The sequence below is a fragment of the Acomys minous genome (assembly GCF_964271855.1).
Source record: "Acomys minous genome assembly, chromosome: 9".
Taxonomy (NCBI): domain Eukaryota; kingdom Metazoa; phylum Chordata; class Mammalia; order Rodentia; family Muridae; genus Acomys; species Acomys minous.
The window spans coordinates 51008584-51028912 of NC_140490.1; positions in this window are offsets into that span (position 1 = coordinate 51008584).

The window sequence follows — 20329 nt, forward strand, 5'->3', positions numbered from 1 at the left end:
TGAGAAGATGTCTCCATCAGATTGGCCCTAGGCAAGTCTGGGAGGCATTTTCTTGATTAATGATTGATGTTGGAAAGGGCCCGGCCCACTGTAGGCGGTGTCACCCATAGGCACGTGGTCCTGGGATGTAGAAGAAACAAGCTGAGTGAGCTTTAAAGAACAAGCCGGTCGGGATCATTCCTCCATGGTCTCTGCTTCAGTTTCTGCCCTGACTTCCCTCGATGATGGACTGTGATGTGGAAGTGTAAAAGCCAAATAAATCCTTTCCTTCCCACGTTGCTTTTGGTTAGAGTGTCCTCTCACAGCGCCAGAAAGCAAACTGATACAACGACAGAGGCTGGGCAGTCAGTCCAACGGCATCTTCACATTGGACAGCCTGAGAATCCAGCCGCTGCTTGGTCCATCAGGCTGGACGCTGGGGCCAAAGGCCTTGAGGATCCCTGAGGGGCCCTCGTTTTCAGTCCTTCTGGGAAGTCTAAAGACGCTGGGTTTTTATACCCAGTGAAGGACTGCAGACGCAGCACTGTGACAGGAGAATTTGCAAATGGAGCAGACAGACTAGCAAGTAGGATGTGCACAGCAGTTTTCCTCTTAGTTCCAGTCAAGTTGACAGCCCATATGAAACTGTTGCACAACTCCGCCGCCTCTCCATGGGTGAATGGATGAACAGACGGTGTGCATCGTGCATCCGCTAGCCAAGAAAGGGGAATGGGACAACGTGGATGAATCTGAGCACACCAGTCACAAATGGCTACCTAAGAATTGAGCGATTCTACTTCTAACATGTGCTAGAAAAGAGGACTTTGGAGACAGAGAACAAACCAGCTGTTTCCAAGGGTTAGGAGCTGGTGAGGGTAGGGCTGTCTAGAGGGGGTGCTGAAACGTGTCCGGTAAGATTATGTGGTGGTTAACAAGTAGGTGCATGTATCAGAACTCAACGAGGTGAGTGCTATGGCTCAGCCATCTTGTTAACTAGCCCGGTCACCTGAGTTCTGTCCCCAGGACTCACATGGTAGAAAGAGAGGAACCATTTCCTACAAGTTGTCCTCTGATCTCCACATGTGCGCTTGTCAGTTGTACTCTCTCTCTCTCTCTCTCTCTCTCTCTCTCTCACACACACACACACACACACACACACACACAAAATAAATGTAATAAAAATATTTTTTAAATTAAAAAACCCTCAACTCTAGGAAGAGAACGAAAATGTTACTTGACTGTAAGAATGGCTGGGTAGCTACACACGTTCAAAACCTCATTAGGCTGTTCGACTGCAGTATGGCAGTTTTAAAGTAAGTAAATTACACCAGGAAGGGGGCGGGAAAGATGTGGAATTGGGCGATGAATGAAGAGGGTTCATTAAGCTTTTGTTTCTATCTTCCCATGGGTTCTTATGTGTCCCAGTACATGTGAACGTGTGCATGCACATGGAGGACAGAGGTGAGCCTCACATCCTCCTTCAGGTCCTAGCCACCTTGCTTTTTGAGACAAGATTTCCTATTGGCCAGGAGCCCCCTGAAATAGGCTGAATGGCCCCTGAGCTCTGGAGGTCAGCTGGTTTCAGGCTTCCCTGCACTGGGATTACAAGAGTTTATTGCCATGCCCGGGTTTTTATGTGGCTTCTGAGGACCGAACTCCGGGCCTCATGCTTTGCTAAGTGACCCATCTCCTGGTCCTGTGTTGCTTCTATCTTTGTGTGTGTTAAATATGTTTATGTTAAGTAGCAACAGGGAAAGCAGATTATGTGGCTCACAAAATTCTCCGGGGCCAGGTCTAAGAGCTTCTGCCTGAGCGGTCTCAAAATCCTGCCACAGAAAACCCTGCAGCTCTCACCACAGGACACAGATCTGAGCTTATATCATCCACACACTCAGCCAGTAAGGAGGTTGCCTTTTTAAATTTCTTTTTAAGATTTGTTTTTATTGTATGTGTGTGAATGATGTGTGGTGTGTGTGTGTGTGTTGTGTGTGTGGTGTGTGTGTGTCATATGCATGTAGTGCCTGTGGAATCCAGAAGGATATCAGATTCTTCTAGAACTGAAGTTATAGATGTTTGGGAGCCATCATGTTGGTGCTGGGAATCAAGCCCAGGTCCTCTGCCAAAGGAGCCAGTAATCTTAATCACTAAGTCATCGCTTCAGATCCCAGTAAGTTAAATTTCTTAAAGGCAGGGCATATGGCTTGGTAGCAGAGAGCTGGTTTAGTACGCACCCTGCCCTGGTTTGATCTGCAGCATGGGAGAAGTTGACATCTGCGTTCTCCGCCACTCTCAGAGAGAGCTCTTTCCGGCTCCCTTTACCATTGGTTCCCTTTCGATGGATGCCTCTGATTGTGGAACCTCCAAACTGGGGCTGTCTCTGCCCTGGGAAACGGAAGAGATGGCAACTTTACTTCCTGGCATGGACAGAGGACTGCATCTCAATAAAACCCATAAGAAGTGGGTACAGGCCGGGGCATGGTGGTGCACGCCTTTAATCCCAGCACTTGGGAGGCAGAGGCAGGTGGATTGCTGTGAGTTTGAGGGTCTACAAAGTCCAGGACAGTCAAGGCTACACAGAGAAACCCTGTCTCAAAAAACCAGGAGGAGGAGGAGGAGGAGGAGGAGGAGGAGGAGGAGGAGGAGAAGGCACAAATGTAAATGCAAATGCAAATGCAAATGCGTAGCATCTGGAAGAGGGACCATGGCAGCAAGCAGCACTCCTTTCAAACCTTTATCTGCCTCTTTTGATCTGGAAATGCTTCAGATAGAAGCATGGCTGCATGTTTTCTGACTCTAGACAGGCACACCAGTGTCTACTGCCTCTGGCTCTCTTCCTCCACATACCCCACCAGAGTGACTGGACAAGCACACACTGCTAAAATGCTCCTTCACGCTTTATTGCCCAAAACCTCCTCTTCCTCATGGCCACAGAGGTCAAAAGAAGGGCTGGGAGATGGTTCTGTTGGTAACGTGCTTGAAGCTCAAGGATGAAGGCTGGAGTTCAGATCCCCAGCACTTACATAAAAAGTCTGGGTGTGGCAGTGTGCACCTGTCACCCCAGATTTGGGGATGCAGAGATGGGCCTCACTGGGCAGCAGTCTAACCAAATTGGTGAGCTCCAGGTTCAGTGAGAGAAACTGTCTCAAAAAGTTAATCCTGATACCAATCAAAGGTGACACTTGATGCCAACCTGTGACCCACACACCCATACCCACACTCATACTGAGAGAGAGAGAGAGAGAGAGAGAGAGAGAGAGAGAGAGAGAGAGAAAGAGAGAGAGAGTGCAAAAACAAAGAACAAAGAGGAGATCCCAACTTTACATACATAGCATTCAACCATGTCAAATTGCTGTGATACACTCACAGGGAACTGAGCAGGAGGCAAGTTCACAAGTATTCACTTACCCACTTACTTAGATGCATTTGTCCTTTGGGCAAAAAAAAAAAAAAAAAAAAAAAAAAAAAAAAAATCTTGCCTCAAATGAAGGTTTCCATCAATGCTTTAAATTTCACAGAACACCAAAACGGCACCTAAGTGGTTTATTTCTGAGGGCAGTTGGCCATCGTGCCTCACTTAGCTATCCATACATTATTGTAGAAGATTTTTATAACACTTGATACATCCTAAGTGCTTTCAAGTCATTAATAAGCTATGTCTCCGTGACTCTCAGGACAGTATTGACATTGTCACTTCAAGTGCAGCTATCCAGACTCAGGGTTAAGTGGCTGGCCCAAGGTTAGAAAGTGACACGATGGTGAGAGCCTGAGAGAGATTGCAGGATTCAACCGAAGGAGAAAAATTCCAACACTGTATTATTCATTGGGAAAAGGCTGGACTCACTCAGGCCATTTAAAAGTCAAGGCAAGAGGAGGATTAATTGTATCCTGAGAGGATCCCTTTTGACACGTGACCTAAGGAAGTGCTGGCTCAGCTTAATTACCGTCCATCCCACCCAGCAGGGGCTCAGCCAGACAGCCACATGCAAACCAGCACACTGTACTGACACCTTGCTCTGGGTGTTTATATAGCATTCATGTTTACGTTCTAGCAATGACTTCTTGTTAGTTTTGTTTGAGGAGGGTCTCATGTAGCTCAGGCTGGTCCCAAACTCACTATGTAGCCGAGGCTGGCCTTGAAATCTTCCTCCTCCCTCCACCTCCCACCATCCTCAGCTATTCGAAATGACTTTCTTAGCAACTAATGGAATATGTGGTCTAGACCCAGAGTAACTAAATTTGATATTTAAATTGTTTTATCTTGATATAGAAATAACTGCTAAATATTGGATTTTTATTATTTTTATTTGTTTGTGTGTCTATGTGTGGGTATGTCCGTGTGAGTGTAGGTGCCAAATCCCCCTGGATCTGCAGTTACTGGCATTTGTGAGCTGCCTGACATGATGCTAAGAACTGAACTTGGGCCCCTGCAGGAGCACTGTGTGATCTATCCCTCTGAGCCACCTCTCCAGCCCCAAGTCATTTTATTAATGTATAAGATAGCCAATATTCCTCTTTTTAGTATAGACAGTTTAATATATATGCCTATACATATATAATGTATTTGTTTTTAGTTTTAAGTTTTGGTTTTTTAAGACAAGGTTTCTCTGTGTAGCCTAGGTTGCCTTGGAGCTTGTTTTGTAGGCTGGCCTCAAACTCACAGCAGTCCACAGCCTTCCGAGTGCTGGGATTAAAGGCATGCACCACCACACCTGACTGACAGTTTAAAACATATTTAGCTAAAAGTTATACCTTTATGTAGAATTCTCAGACTAAGAAATGCCAGGCATGAAGGCTCTTCATTGTCATCTCTGTTGTGACTTTGAGGCCAGCCAGGGCCACTTAGTAAGACTCTGACTGTAAAACTAAAAAATAATGAAAGATTGCTGGGCCACCACCTGGACAGCCTGGTCTACAGATCGAGTTCCTGGACAGCCAAGACTGTTACACAGAGATACCCTGTCTAGAAAAACCAAAAAGGAAAGAGGAGAGAGAGAGAGAGAGAGAGAGAGAGAGAGAGAGAGAGAGGGAGGGAGGGAGAGAGAGGCCTGAAGAGGGGACACCAGAACCCTTGCAGGAATGTCACCCTGAGCCTGGTGGGCTTTCATGGATTTTGGGGGGGTTCAAGACAGTGTTTCTCTGTGTAGCCTTGGCTATCCTAGACTCACTTTGTAGACCAGGCTGGCCGGGAACTCATAGAGATCCATCTGCCTCTGCCTCCTGAGTGGTGGAATTAAAGGCATGCGCCACCACACCTGGCGCTTTCATGGATCTTAAGGGGATATTGGGAGGAGCCTGAGGAAATCTTTGAGAGTGTCAGTTTTTGGTGCATCATGGGCTGAGGCAAGGCGTCCACACACACTCATACTGCCTCAGCCCGACCAGAAAGTTTCTCCTTCCTTCAGGAGTGCACTTAGAGATGCTGCATGATGAGGTCATGACCAGCATGGGCTTGCCCTCACTGCCTGAGGACAGCTAGCTCCTGAACCAGTTAGCAGCTGGTACCCTGGGCTACAGTGTCGGGATGGCGGTGTACAATTGTGGGGGTGGTGTTCTTCAATTGTTCTACATTGTGGGGATGGCGGTGTTGTTCAGTTGTTCTACAGTGTGGGGATGGTGTTGTTCAGTTGTTCTCCTTAAAACCCCTCAGAGAAGACAAAGGAATCTCTAAAAGGGATTTCAATTCAACTTCTCTTACCTTCCAGGTTCAGTGAGCAATGGCTTCTCTTAACTGTCTGCACTGTCCACATTCGCAGTCTATCCTTCTGCATCAACAAATACTTCCAGCTCTTTCCTGTCTCTGTTTATTTCCCAGACAACACAATACCATAGGAAAGGCAGGAATAACCCACTGTTTACATGGATGTTCAACTGACCTCAAACCAGAAAAACACAGACATCCAGGCATCCAGGAGAAAACAACTGTGCCTGTACTGAACAGTTGACTTTTAAATTAAGCTTTATTTATTAGTAGTATGTTTCTCTCTCTCTCTCTCTCTCTCTCTCTCTCTCTCTCTCTCTCTCTCTCTCTCTCTCTCTCTCTCTGTGTGTGTGTGTGTGTGTGTGTGTATGTGTGTGTGTGCAGGCACAAACGTGGAGATCAAAGAGTACTCTTCAGAGGTGGCTTTCACCTTCCTCCTCGCTGAGGCTGTGTCTTGTTTCTACCACACTGTGCACTGCACACCTCAAGCCAGGTGGCCTACATAAGACCCTGACCAAAAAAATAAAAAGAAATCCTGCCAGGTTGTACACACCTTTAATCCCAGCACTCCAGAGGCAGAAGTAGGTGGATCTCTGTGAGACTGAAACCAACCTGGTCTACAGGTGAAATTCCAGGCCTGTTGTTAGAACTTCATAGGAGGCCCTGTGTCTTAGTTACTGTTCTCTTGCTGTGAAGAGACACCATGACCAAGACAACTATTATTTTTTTTTAAAAAAGCATTTAATTGGGGCCTTGCTCACAGTTTTGGAGGGTGGGTCCATGACTGCTGTGGCAGGACGCAGACAGGTGTGATGCCGGAGCAGTAGCTTAGAGCTTTATATCCTGATCCACAGGTAGCAGCAGAGAGAGAGAGCGAGAGCGAGAGCGAGAGCGAGAGAGAGAGAGAGAGAGAGAGAGAGAGAGAGAGAGAGAGAGAGCTGGGTGTAGCACGGGCTTTTGAAACCTCAAAGCGCACTCCCAATGACATGTGTCCTTCAACAAGGCCACACCTCCTGTCTTTTCCAAACAGTTCCTCTAGCTGGGGACCAAACATTCAAATGAAACATAGGAGCCTATGAAAACCCTTCTTATTCAAACTACCTGTGTGTGCATACAGGAAGAGGTAAATTGGGATAGGAGATTTTTAAAGAGAAAACACCCCTCAAAAATAATAAAGTTGAGGGGCTCATCCTCTCTCGCCTTCTTTTTAGTTTCCCCCCTCCAGTTGTCCATTGTTGAGCAGTAGCTGTCCCCCAGACACTCTGTTGTATTGTATGCTCTGTGTGCATAGCTTCACTTAAGGACCTAACAACCCCACTGTGAAGACCCCATCGTCCCTTCCAGTTTATAATTGAGAAGCTTAGGCTCCGCCCAGCCACAGAGCTAGCCAGTGGCATGCCAGGATCTATACTTTTTCCAGTTACTATTTATAGTGGTTTCAATGAGAAAGGGCCCCATAGGCTCAGATGTTTGAATGCTCAGGCCCCAATTAGTGCAAGTGTTTGGGAAGGATTAGCAGGGGTGGCCTTACTGGGGGTGGTGTGGCTTGGTTGGAGGAGGTGTGTTAGCTGGGCTGGGCTTTAAAACCTCTCTGCTGCTGCCACCTGTGGATCAAGATGTAACGTTCCCAGCTACTGCTCCAGAGCCATGCCTGCCTGCTTCCTGCCTTAATGACCATGGACTCACCCTATAAAACTGCAAGTGAGGCCCCAGTTAAGTGCTCTCTTGTATAAGAGTTGCCTTGGTCATGGTGTCTCTTTACAGCAATAGGACATTAACTAAGACACTACTGAACTTGGCCTTTTCTAGGTCATAACTCTGCAGAAACAGAGAAGTAACTGTTGTCTGAGGCATGACCGCACTTTGTAAACTCATTTACCTGCACGGACATTTGAGCAACTTCTGGGTTCTGTTTAGCTCCTTTCATTTATGACTGTTGATCGTACAATGAACAGCTTTGAGAGAAACTATTTTGGGGTTTAAATTTTTCTTTAAAAGGAAATTGGAATTGGTACAATTGTGTTTAGGAGGTTTCCCATATAGGGTTGTCTACCAGTAAGTGAAGCAGACACTTTGGGGAAAATGCCTCTATTAACACACCTTCATGATGGAAGCTGAGCATGCCCAGAGACACTCCTGTCCACCACGGAACCTTAACCATGGACCCCAGGATCTTGAGCAAAGCATGCTAACAATTATGCCAGTTGTCCATCTTAAATTATTGCCTTTGCAAACCGAGGTTCCCAGGGGGAGTGGGAAGCCACGCCTATGTTAAAGACTCCACGAGGCTGATGGACTGATTACAGCTGTGACTGATTTTGCAGAATCAAAGCCAAATTATCCTGGGCTATCTCTGCCCTTTAAATAGTCCTTTATTGCACATATCTGTGTGTTACCTAACATCCTCATGACTATTTGGTAAATGCTTTTGTGATTTATGAACAGACTCCTAGCTTTTACCAACTCAAAGGCTAAGAAATGTCATCAGTTAGTGCCAGAGGCCTGTAGCAGAGATGCCCCACCTCCTTTTCTGTTGCTCTTCTACCAACATTCCCACCAATGATTTTTTTGTTTTGTTTTGTTTTTGTTTTTCGAGACAGGGTTTCTCTGTGTAGCCTTAGCTGTCCTGGACTTGCTTTGTAGACCAGACTGGCCTCAAACTCACAGAGATCCACCTGCCTCTGTTTCTTGAGTGCTGGGATTAAAGGCATGCGCCACTACTGCCTGGCTGATTATTTCTTATTTAATTTTTTTTTTTTTTTTTTACATTTCTCCCTTTCTCTCTCTGTCTCTCTCTGTCTCTGTCTCTGACTCTGTCTCTCTCTGTCTCTGTCTCTGTCTCTCTCTCTCTCTCTCTCTCTCTCTCTCTCTCTCTCTCTCTCTGTGTGTGTGTGTGTGTGTGTGTGTGTGTGTGTTTGTGTGTGTGTGTGATGCACATGTGGGGGCCACAGGACAACTTCATGGAATCAGTTTTCTCTTTCTACCACATGTGTTTCAGGGATGGAAATCGAGTTGCCTGGTTTGGCATCAAGTATTCTTACGCCCTGTGTCATCGTGTCAGTTGCATCTGCCTGTAGTGGAAAGCTTTGGCATCTTTAAAAACTCAGTTATGTTGTGTAAACAGGTTTCTGTTTTAGTCCCAGGTGTGGGCTATGGGGCTGATTCACACTGTCCACAGCAGCGGACTGTTTGCCTTGTGCAGCCTGAGAGAGGGGTGACCTTTGTCAGCTGCAAATAGTTTAATTCTGAGGATGCTGGAGAGGGAATAAAGGTCAGGGCTGGGGTCATCGGGGACTCTGAGAATGAAGAAGAAGGCTGCCCCAACCCTCACTGCTCCTAGTTGTTATTGACGCCATTTTTGACAAGAAAAAGTTGGAGATATCCTAAAATGAAGATTGAATTTACCCCAAGGAACCCAATGGTCATAGCCAGCCAGAAGTAAGTCTAAAGAGGTCTACGCCCTGTCCCTTCTAACCTCCTTTCTCTCCTGCCAGGGGTCAGGTGTTGGAAGGGAGATAGAAGCATTAAGGAACCCAAATAAAATAGAGTTAAAAGGTAGTGCAAGCATCTAGCTATGTATTTTTTAAGTGCCTTGACTATTACTTCTTTGTACTATTACTGTAATATGTGATGAAACCATTCCCTCGTTGGAACGTGGGATCTAAGGTAACCCAAGTCACTGTTCTGGGCTGTGGTCACCCTCGTTCAATCCAGAATAAACTCTTATTCCCTTTGAGGCAAGAGCTGTGTGTATTGTGTTGGCTTTAAACATGAGATCAGGAACATACAGCCTCATTGAGCATGTTCAGGAATGAGTCAACCTGTGTGCACGTGTGCACATGGACAGGCTCTGTGAGAAAATCCCCACACTTCCTGGAATGGCTCCCCAAGCTCTCCTCACCTTCCACGGGTAACAAAGCCTCCTCCACTTTTCCCCCGAGTTGGCCACGTGTTTGCTTTGGTTTTTCACCCACTAAGATGCAAATGAACCCATTGTGTGGAGTTAGAGTTACATTGGCAGCTGAGTGGGGCAAGCAGCAAGCCTCTAATCCCAGCACTTGGGAGGCAGAGGTGGTGAATCTCTGAGTTCAAGGCCAGCCTCAACAAAGTAAGTTCTTGGACAGGTAGGACTACACAAAAACATTAGGCTTTAGGGGGGGGAAAAGCCTGATTGTCTTAGAACATTTACTGTAGTTGATTTTTCCCGCATATGTAGGTATCTGGTAGACTATTTCACTTGTCTCTTGCTGGTAGGATGTCAGTCTTCCATGTGGAGAATAGTTGTTCTTCATCCAGTTGGCTACTGGGACATTAATGTTCACTTAAACAACCTAAATTAATAACTGAATAGCAATTTTTTTGTCATTTGTCATATTCTCATCACTTTCCTCAAATTGCTACTGCCCTTCCATGTTTGATTCTATTATTTTCCTTTACTTTTTTTTGCATGTGGTGTGTGGTGTGTGTGTGGTGTATGTGTGTGTGGTGTGTGTGGAATGTGTGTGGTGTGTGGAATGTGTATGGGGTGTGGTGTGTGTGTGTGTGTGTGTGTGTGTGTGTGTGTGTGTGTATGGTGTGTGTGTGTGGTATATGTGTATGTGGCATGTGTGTGTGGTATGTGTGTGGGGTGTGTGTGGGTATGTGTGTGTGTGTGGTGTGTGTATATGTGTGTGTATGTGTGTGTATGTATGTGTGTATGCAGGTGCCAACAGAAGTCTGAAGAGGGGGGATTGGAGAGATGGCTCAGAGATCAAGAGCACTGACTGCTCTTCCAAAGGTCATGAGTTCAATTCCCAGCAACCACATGTTGGCTCACAACCATCTATAATGAAATCTGTATACATAATAAATAAATAAATCTTTAAAAAAAAGTCTGAAGAGGAAGCCACATTACATGGAGCTGGTTGTGAGTTCCCAGTGTGGATGCTAGGAACCAATCTAGGGTTCTGTCAGAGAGCAAGCAGGGCTCTTAAAGGCTGAGCCATCCTACTAGCCCCTGGTATATTATGGTCCTAACATCTGAAAGCATGTACTTAAACTCAACATTTCTTGCTGCGATGCCTCTCTTTGGAGAGCCAGATATTCATTTTCCTTTCTCCAGATGAACTGTTTTCAACATTTCCAAGAGGCTTCCCAGTGCAGTTCAAGGTTCAAAGTAACACATGCAGAAAGACACGGCGTATGGCCATTCCAGCCTAGCTTTATTTGAGCAATTGGTTGCTGTGAGCCGCAAGTCTACCCACGCAGAGCTGATGTGTATGAGCCAACCTCTGCATGCTTCTGGCTCCCTGATCTCTCAGTAAGCCTGCCCAGCATCTAACAGCTCTCATTATGGGGGGGAAAAAATCCCTCACTGCAGCTCATCTGAAGCTACTAGCTGCCATGAAATTTTATTTTCTTTTGTATCATGCTCAGTGGAGAGAGAACAGCAAGGCACTGTCCCCAGGGGGATGATTTTTTTTTTCTTTGTTTACAGTGGACTCTCAACAAATAATTCCTGATTAACACTGAAATTTCTGACTGGAACAGACTAGCTTCCTCATTCCAACCTTGCTTCCTCTCCTCCCCCATTGCCCCACCCCTTTCCCAGCCCCACCCCACCCCTGCCCCCTTTAAACTATTGTCCCTTCTATTTCTTGCTTCCAAGAGACCCTGATCCTCTTGACGCATAGTCTCTAAGCTGGGCTAGAAATGAGCCAGTCGTCCTATCAGCCTTGTCCCAGAACTCTCCCATGGGTGGCAGATTGTCTCTGACACCCTGGCCAGTAGTTTGGCCTGTCCACAGGTGTGGGGCTTGTGGACCATGCCTGCAGGAGAATTGGCATGGAACTAGTGAGTGGAGCATGTTCAAACCCCAGAAATCTCAAACTTGAGATTTAAAAATCTCATCCTGAGGACGGAGTGTGTGGGACAAAGCATGTTCAAGCCCCAGAAATCTCAAACTTGAGATTTAAAAATCTCATCCTGAGGACGGAGTGTGTGGGACAAAGCATGTTCAAGCCCCAGAAATCTCAAACTTGAGATTTAAAAATCTCATCCTGAGGACGGAGTGTGTGGGACAAAGCTCTCTTCCTGTTTCCATGCCTGCCTCAAGAGCAAGGAGACACAGCCCCAAGGTGGTTCCAGGTGGCCGTCTCTTGAGCTTGTCACCTGTTCTCTTTCCCCTGTACAACTAGAGCAGCAACATCACTCTAGCCCCAGGCAATGAATCAAAATCATCCTCAAAACCCCTCCCCACCACCCCAGCTTTATAAGTCCCTGTTTCACATGAGATAAGACACATAACACACCGGTGTGCACCATCTGCTTCGCCAAAGAGCATCTAAGACTGGCTGTTTTATTCTGAAATGTAGCACTGGGGAAAGAGGCCTCCCCTTCTCCCTGAAGAATTCATTGCTGGATCCCTGGACTTGTGAGGCAGTTGCCATGGAACTGCTGTGGCTACTGTCAGAACTTGCCGGCTGCTGTGAGCTTCTGCCATTAGCCTCTGCTATTGTTGGCACATCTGCCTGCTGTAGTGGGAGCGTTCCTGAAGTAGCCATTCTATTCGCCGGAGTCAGGTCTGGCCTTTGTCATAGCACCTGGCTCGGTCTCTGATCCCTGAGCTCTGCTGCTGCTTGGCCTGGTGTTGGCTGCCCAGCTAAAAGAGCTGTGACCCTGCACTACTGTAGAAGGGGTCTCTCTCTCTCTCTTCTGCATGCTTATCTGAGAGCTGTAATACTTATTGCAGAGAAAACCCTCTTTTTCTTCACCCACTGCTGGACCAGAAATCTTGTGGGGTGGACCCTGTTCTGTGTTCTACCATTTCCTGTGGGGAGCCAGACATTCCTGGGGAAAGTGGAACTCAGGACACCCACTTCATCCTTTTCCGCCTGGAGACCTACAATGCTCAGACCATCCAGCAGAGAAGCTCACATTCCCAGGCTTTCCAGGAGACAGAAACCATACACAGGAAGTAGAGGAAGTTGTGGACATGATTGTTCAGCATTGCCACCACCATGCCCTTCCCCACCTCATCCCCACCCCCCATTCCCACCCCCCACTCCCACCCCCATCCCCACCCCCATCCCCACCCCCATCCCCACCACGGTAGTGAGAAATTTGGTTTCTTGAAAAACACAGGAATATTATGGGAATATATTTTCATTTTCACTTTAATCCCAGGAGTGGGATATGGGGCTGCTTCAGATCGTCCATAGTAGCTGAGTATGATTTGCCTCGTGCTCTGGCAGGGACATGATTTTGCCAGCTGCCAATAGTTTCTGTGATGATGTGACCTTTGGAATTCTGGGGACTTTTCAGAGGGTGTATAAATGCTAGGGCCCTGAGAGGCATGATGGGTTGTTGGTTGGTTGTTGGTGAGCTACTGGTTTGCTCTTGGTTTCTGTTGTTTTTTTGGTTTTTTTGTTTTTGTTTTTTTAAGTAGTCCTGCCCCAAGAAACAAGAAGAAATTAGATATCCTGATGGCGAAGATCAAACTTGATCCAAGAAGGTCAATGGCCCTTGTCAGCAGGAAGTAGTCCAATAATGATGTCACTCCTTTCCCTTCTGTCTTTTTTTTTTTTTAATCTCCTTTTTAGTGTAGGGGCGTTAAAAGAGTGAAAAGGGGGTGGAGAAGGCAGAAGAAAAGAGAACCCACAAAGTAGCCAAAGACCTACATGCCCCCCCCCCACACTATTTAAATGTGAACTATGTCTCACAGGCTCATGTGTTTGGTCATTTGGTTTCCCAGCTGGTTGTGGCATTTGAGGTGGTTGGTTGAGGAATCTTTGGACCTCACTGGAAGAAGTGGGTCACTGGGGTGGGGGCGGAGTCTTAGAACTTTATAGTCCAGCCCTACTTCCTGTCCTCTCTCTAAGTCCTGGTCTGTGGATACCTGAGCAAGTCATCTCATGCTCTTGTGTATGCAATCTCCTGCAGCTTGGCTTTCCCTGCCATGATGGACGTACCCTCAACCACAAGCCAAAGTTGTCTCTTAAGACTGTTCTTGGAAGCTGGGCATGGTGGCACACGCCTTTAATCCCAGGACTTGGGAGGCAGAGGCAGGCGGATCTCTGTGAGTTCAAGGCCAGCCTGGTCTGCAAAGTGAGTCCGGGACAATCAAGGCTACACAGAGAAACCATGTCTCGAAAAACAACAACAACAACAAAAAGACTACTCTTGGCAGCAATAAGGAAAGTACTTAAGAAATCCCTGACATATTATAGACAGAAATGAAGACGGAGGGCTAGGAAAAAAACAGACTGGCAACAGAACTGGGCTCTTAGGTATAGATGTGGGAAACATACACAATGCTTAACTGTAGCTCAAGAGACATTACCAGTTTCAACAGTATCATCTTGTTTACAACACTCTCCAAAGATGAAAGGCAGACCCGGATTGCCACTGAAATTTGTATAGAAATTACAGAGGTTATTTGCCATCAAATCCAGTGGTCACTGGTTTTAGAGAAAAAAGAAACTGCTGTCTCTCCACCCCCATGCTTCACACCCTTCGCCTCGGCCATGCTGGACCACAGCTGAGTCCCAGCCAGGCTTTCTCAGTGTTTGCACTTCTGTGCATCCTCTCTTCTTGTGTTCCTTCTGCAGCAAGCCAGGAACTGCAGACAGATTTCTTTCCATAAAAGCAAAGCTTTTGTATAACCAAAGCCTGATTTATCTTCTTTCTTTCTTCCTTTTTTTTTTTTTCTTTTTCTTTTTCTGGTTTTTCGAGACAGGGTCTCTCTCTGTAGCCCTGGCTGTCCTGGACTCACTTTGTAGACCAGGCTGGCCTCGAACTCACATCGATCCACCTGCCTCTGCCTCCCAGGTGCTGGGATTAAAGGCATGTGCACACACACACCCTGCTCAAAAGCAGTTTATTTATTTTTGAGGCAGGCAGATTACTGTGAGTTAGAGGCCAGCCTGGTCTACAAAGCAAGTCCAGGACAGGTAAGGCTACACAGAGAAACACTGTCTTGAAAAACTAAAAAAAAAAAAAAAAAAAAAAGGTTTACTTAGTATTATATATACAGTGCTCTGCCTACATGTTCACCTGCAGGCCAGAAGAGGGCATCAGATCACATTATAGATGTTTGTGAGCCATGTTGTGGTTGTTGGAATTGAACTCAGGACAACTGGAGGAACAGTCAGTGCCCTTAACCTCTGAGCGATCTTGCCAGCCCCCGACTTCTTCTTCTTCTTCTTCTTCTTCTTCTTCTTCTTCTTCTTCTTCTTCTTCTTCTTCTTCTTCTTCTTCTTCTTCTTCTTTTTCTTCTTCTTTTTCTTTTCTCTCTCTCTCTTCTCTCTCTCTCTCTCTCTCTCTCTCTCTCTCTCTCTCTCTCTCTCTCTCAAGTTTTTCTAAACAGGGTTTCTGTGTATTATCCTGGCTGTCCTGGATTCACTTTGTAGACTAGGCTGGCCTCGAACTCACAGCAATCCACTTGCCCCTACCTCCCAAGTGCTGGGATTACAGGTGTGCATCACCACAACCGGCTCTTATCCTGCTTTCTTTTTTTTTTTTTTGTTAAATATTTATTTATTATGTATATAGTGTTTTGTACCAGAAGAGGACACCAGATCTCATTATAGATGGTTGTGAGCCACCATGGGGTTGCTAGGAATTGAACTCAGGACCCTTGGAAGAGCAGGTAGTGCTCTTAACCTCTATGCCATCTCTCCAGCCCCTTATCCTGCTTTCTTAATGAATGTCCAAATAGATTTTTATTCTTACCACCTCCACCCCCAAGCCCAGTGTCTATCTTTGAGTCAACAGTGAATGATTTGGTTCATTTTCATTTTCATATGTCTTGTCAAAAATAAACAAGAGTGGGAATAAATCTCTACTAGTAATTCCCTGGGAATATCAAAGTCTCTGGATCGGTGGGTCACAATATGGTTTAATTCTGTCTCCACATAACCATGTGTGTGCCACAGAGAGCTACACAGGAGGACAGAAACAGGGACCAGCCATTGAACAATATCACCCTTGATTTCTAATGCTCCAGTAGTCACTTCAAGGACAGCTCTGAATAGGGCTTGGCATAAATATCCTCAAATAACCTCCCATGAATTCATACCCAACTCATAAGCAGCAAGCATTCAGGACCTTCCCGACCCCGGGCTTCCTTCCTCTCCCGCTCATTTCTAAGTTGTTTGACTAAGCACCCTGCCATACTGTCCCCACCTCAGGCTGTTTGCTCACCTCCCTGTGGAGAAAAGAAAGGCCCTGTTCATGAGAAGGCAGCTGTGTGTGGCTCCCTCAGGAAGGGTGGCCCTCCTGGCCTGCAGGAGACAGGCAACCCAACCTCAGCCCCCACCCCAGCTTTTCAGTGCTTTTTTGTGAGGCTGGCTCTGACCAGGAAAAGAAGGCCCAGGACCATCGGCAGCCACTCAGCTTCCTGTAAACGCTATCTTATCGTGGCTAGCATTTCCTTAGAATGTTTATTTGGTATTGAAGAAAACCAAGAAGAAAAAAAAATATTGTAGTCTTAGTTGTGACTGTGGAAAATAGATCATGCTGAGCTTTAAAATGTAGATGTAGGTTTCCCCACCCTGGGCCCCAAGTATCAGACTAGAGATTCTTTTTTTTTTTTTTTTTTTTTTCAAGACAGAGTTTTTCTGTGTAGCCTTGGCTCTCCTAGACTCACTCTGTAGACCAGACTGGCCTTGAACTCATAGAGATCCGCCTGCCTCTGCTTCTGAAAGTGCTGGGGTTACAGGCGTGTGCTACCCGGCCCAGCTGGAGATTTATTCTTTTTGTTTTTGTTTTTGTTTTTGTTTTTGTTTTTTTTTTGGTTTTTGTTTTGGTTTTTCCAGACAGAGTTTCTCTGTGTAACCTTAGCTGTCCTGGACTCACACTGTAGACCAGGCTGGCCTCGAACTCAGAAAGATCCACTTGCCTCTGCCTGCTGAGTTTTGGGATCAAAGGCGTGGGCCACCACCGCCCGGCTAGAGACTTATTGTTTAGAGTCACTGGAAGGAAAGAGGAGGTGACACCGTTCTTTGTTGAGAGGGGTCTGCCTGTGTTCAGCAGATCCTTGGCCCATCCCCACCACAGCTCAGCAGCATGTCTGAGTTTAAATCTTTAAAACAATTTTAATACAAAAAAAAATTTAAAACAAGGTTTAAAAAATGTTCTTACAATTATTTCCTTATCTCTGTGTGGGTATATGTGTGTCACAGCACACGGGTAGAGGTCAGAGGTCAACCCACAGGAGCTGGCTCTCTCCTTCCACCATGTGGACTTTCCAAGCATGGAGACCTACGCACTCATGTGAAAAGCCTTTCTTTTGTGTCTCCAACACTGGGGAGACAGACAGGCAGATCAGTCAAGCCTACTTGGTGAGCTCCAAGCCAGTGAAAGAACCTATCTCAAAAAAACCCACATGGATGTCCTCTAGTCTCCAAATGCATAGGAGCACACATGTGCACTACACACACTTGTCCAAATGAGGAGATATATATATACAGACTCACAGTGCACACATACACATACACACATACTTGTACATATGAAAATGCATGCATAGATGCAGTCTTACACACACACACACACACACACTTGTACATATGAGAATGCATGCATATATGCAGGCTCACACACACTTGTATGTATGATAATGCATGTATATATGCACACACACACACACACACACACACACACACACACACACACACAAGCCAGGATGTAAAGGAATGGTCAGTCTTTGCTGTAGCTCAGTTCCAGAGATATTAAAATCTTGGGACACTGGCTAGGTACACATTCCTGTCCCCACAGCTGAGGTCAACCTCTAGGCTCCCGTCTCATGCAGGACAACTCAGAACGCCTTCTGCTGCTATACTGAAGTCTCCTTAGACAGCTGGCTCTCAAGGCAGAGTTCTCAGACCAGCATCTTCACCATCGCCTTGAAGCAGCCTCAGAGCCCACGTGCACCCACAGATGCAGACATGCTGGAGGCGGGTGTGGTCACCTTGGTTTCACTGACTCCTCTGAGTGACTCTGAGGCACACAGACATATGAGAAGCTCTGGCCTTAAACAGAGCGTATCTGTCTGCCCACCAATGCGTCCATAGCATCATGCATGGCGTCTGGCATGAATCAGTCAGTGACGAGGGACGGAGGGTGAGTGAGATGACGGAACTTCCAGGTTTAGGTTTGAGCACTGCGTCTCCTGTTTCTTCCCAGGTCACTTTACTTCACGGTTACTTTTCTTCTCTTTGAATCTGAGGCTATAAAGTTTCCAGAGTCAGGGAAAGCCAGACCCTGTGAATATTGAGGGAAGCGTTGGGAAGAAGAACACATGATATTTTAGGGAAAGCCAACACAGCGGAAGGACATTACCATCATTTGTATGAGAATACATTTAAGGGCTGAGGTCGCACTTCAATGGTAGAGCACTTGCCTTGTATGTGCAAGGCCTAAGAATTGATTGTTAGTATCTCAAACGTGAAAGAATATATATTTTCCAAGTTGACATTAAGACTACATTTTTGGCTGGGAGTGGTGGTGCACGCCTTTAATCCCAGCACTTGTGAGTCAGAGGCAGGTAGATCGCTGTGAGTTCAAGGCCAGCCTGGTCTAAAAAGCTAAGGCTACACACAGAGAAACCGTGTCTCGAAAAAACAAAAACAAATAAACAAACAAAAACTACATTTCTGAGGTGGGTGTAGTGGTATATGCCTTTAGTCCCAGCACTGGGGAGGCAAAAGCAGGCAGATTTCTTGAGTGAGTCCACCCTGGTTTATGGAGGCAGTTCCAGGACAGTCAGGCTACACAGAGAAATCTTGTGTCAATCCTTCCCCACCCAAAAGACTCCATATCTGTAGAGAAACCTTTCTTCTCACTGGGTTTTATTCTCTGGACATTATCCATTCCTAAGCAGAATAAAATCTCTCTCCAGGCTGCAGAAAAAAAATTTTTTTTCCAGTTTTGTGAAATGATAAAATTCAGTTCATCAGGAAATGAATGTACAGTCGCAGTTATTTTCTGTGTTTTTGCAGACAGAGGAGCAAAATGATAGACCAAGCGAAGCTCGCAGTTCCTCTAGGCTTCTGAACGGATGTGATTTCGACACTTTCTCCTTCCGTAATGATAAGAATTGAGATATTTCTCTGATAAATCTTTGAGAGAGTCTGGGCGCATTCTGAAAATGTCAGCCACAATAGTAGGAAACGGCTTCAGGAATGTTATCAGATCTCTCTGGGAGAGTTTAGGTTATCGGTCAGGAGGAAGCCGAGTGAGTCCTGCTGAAGGCAAGCTCGCTGTTCGCGCCAAGCTCTCTACAGTGGCTAAGGGAAACCCTTGCCCAGCAGCCCAGCTTCACCTCAGCGGGATTGTTTGGATTTTATTTTGTTTTCATCTACGGCTGTTTCGCCTGTATGGCTGTCTGTGCACTGCGTGCCTTTTGTCTGAGGCAGTCAGAAGTGGTCCTCTGCGAGAGCGGCAAGTGTTCTTAACCTCAGAGCCGTCCCTCCAGTGCCTACTCCATTGACAGACGCTCACAGGGTGTGTTTTGCTTTATTCGAAGTGTCTAATTTTGGCAAAGTGACAGTATTTTGTGGGTGTTCAGCAAACAGCAAACGTATGACTTGAACTAAACATAAAGCGCTCCTCTTCCCCCTCCGCAGACGTCAAACAGCGCTCACAGGGTGAGCCTCCAACTTTTTGTGTGGCTTGGCTGCTGCTGAAATAAAACAGATAATGAAAAGGAAATTTTTACCTTTATATTTTGGGATCAAAGCCAAGACCTCGGGTAGAGAAGAAAAATTAAAAGTTATAAAGCCAAGACTTGTAGATCAGAGTCCCGTGTTCGAGTTACTGTAGCTGTGATGAAGCTCCATGGCCAAAGCAAGTTGGAGAGAAAAGGGTTTGTTTCAGCTTACACTTTCCCATCATCATCCATCACTGAAGGGAGTCAGTACCGAAACTCAAGCAGGGTAGGATCCTGGAAGGGGGGGGGGGAGTGCGGGGGGGGGGGGGGCGAGTGCTGAGGCCATGGAGGGCTCCTGCTCACTGCCTTGAACCCCATGGTTTGCTCAGCCTGCTTTCTTATAGAACCCAGGACCACCAGCTCAAGGATGACACTTCCCACCTTATGGAGGCATTTTCTTAATTGATGACTTTAGCTGGTGTCAAATGGGCTGGGCCCTCCCGGGCTGGGCCCTCCCCCATCAATCACTAACTAAGAAAATGCCTTATAGGCTTACCTACAACCCAGTCTTTAGCTTGTGTCAAGTTGACATAATAATATCCAGTACACCTGTCTATTACATTGTTTCTATTATATATGATTCTTCACACACACACACACACACACACACACACACACACACACACACACGATTCTTTTTTTTTTTAATTTTTTAATTTTTGTTTTTTACGATTCTTTATATGACACTCAGGCCTGCAGTATGTAATTGTCTGCAACTGTCAACCTCCAAAACCTTAAACCTAGCCATAGATCTTGAAATGAACTGACAAGAGTCTGATGTGTGGTTCTGTGCCCTCTAGTATAACTATTTCTGTGTTGCTACAGGAATATTAACAAATTTATTCTTCTAACATCCACAACTTTCTACTTCTAAAGCATTGGTGATCATGGACCTTTCTCAATAAGATGCCAGCTCAACCCAGGAAAATAACAGCCAGCTTTGGCTTCATAGGCTCCTGGCT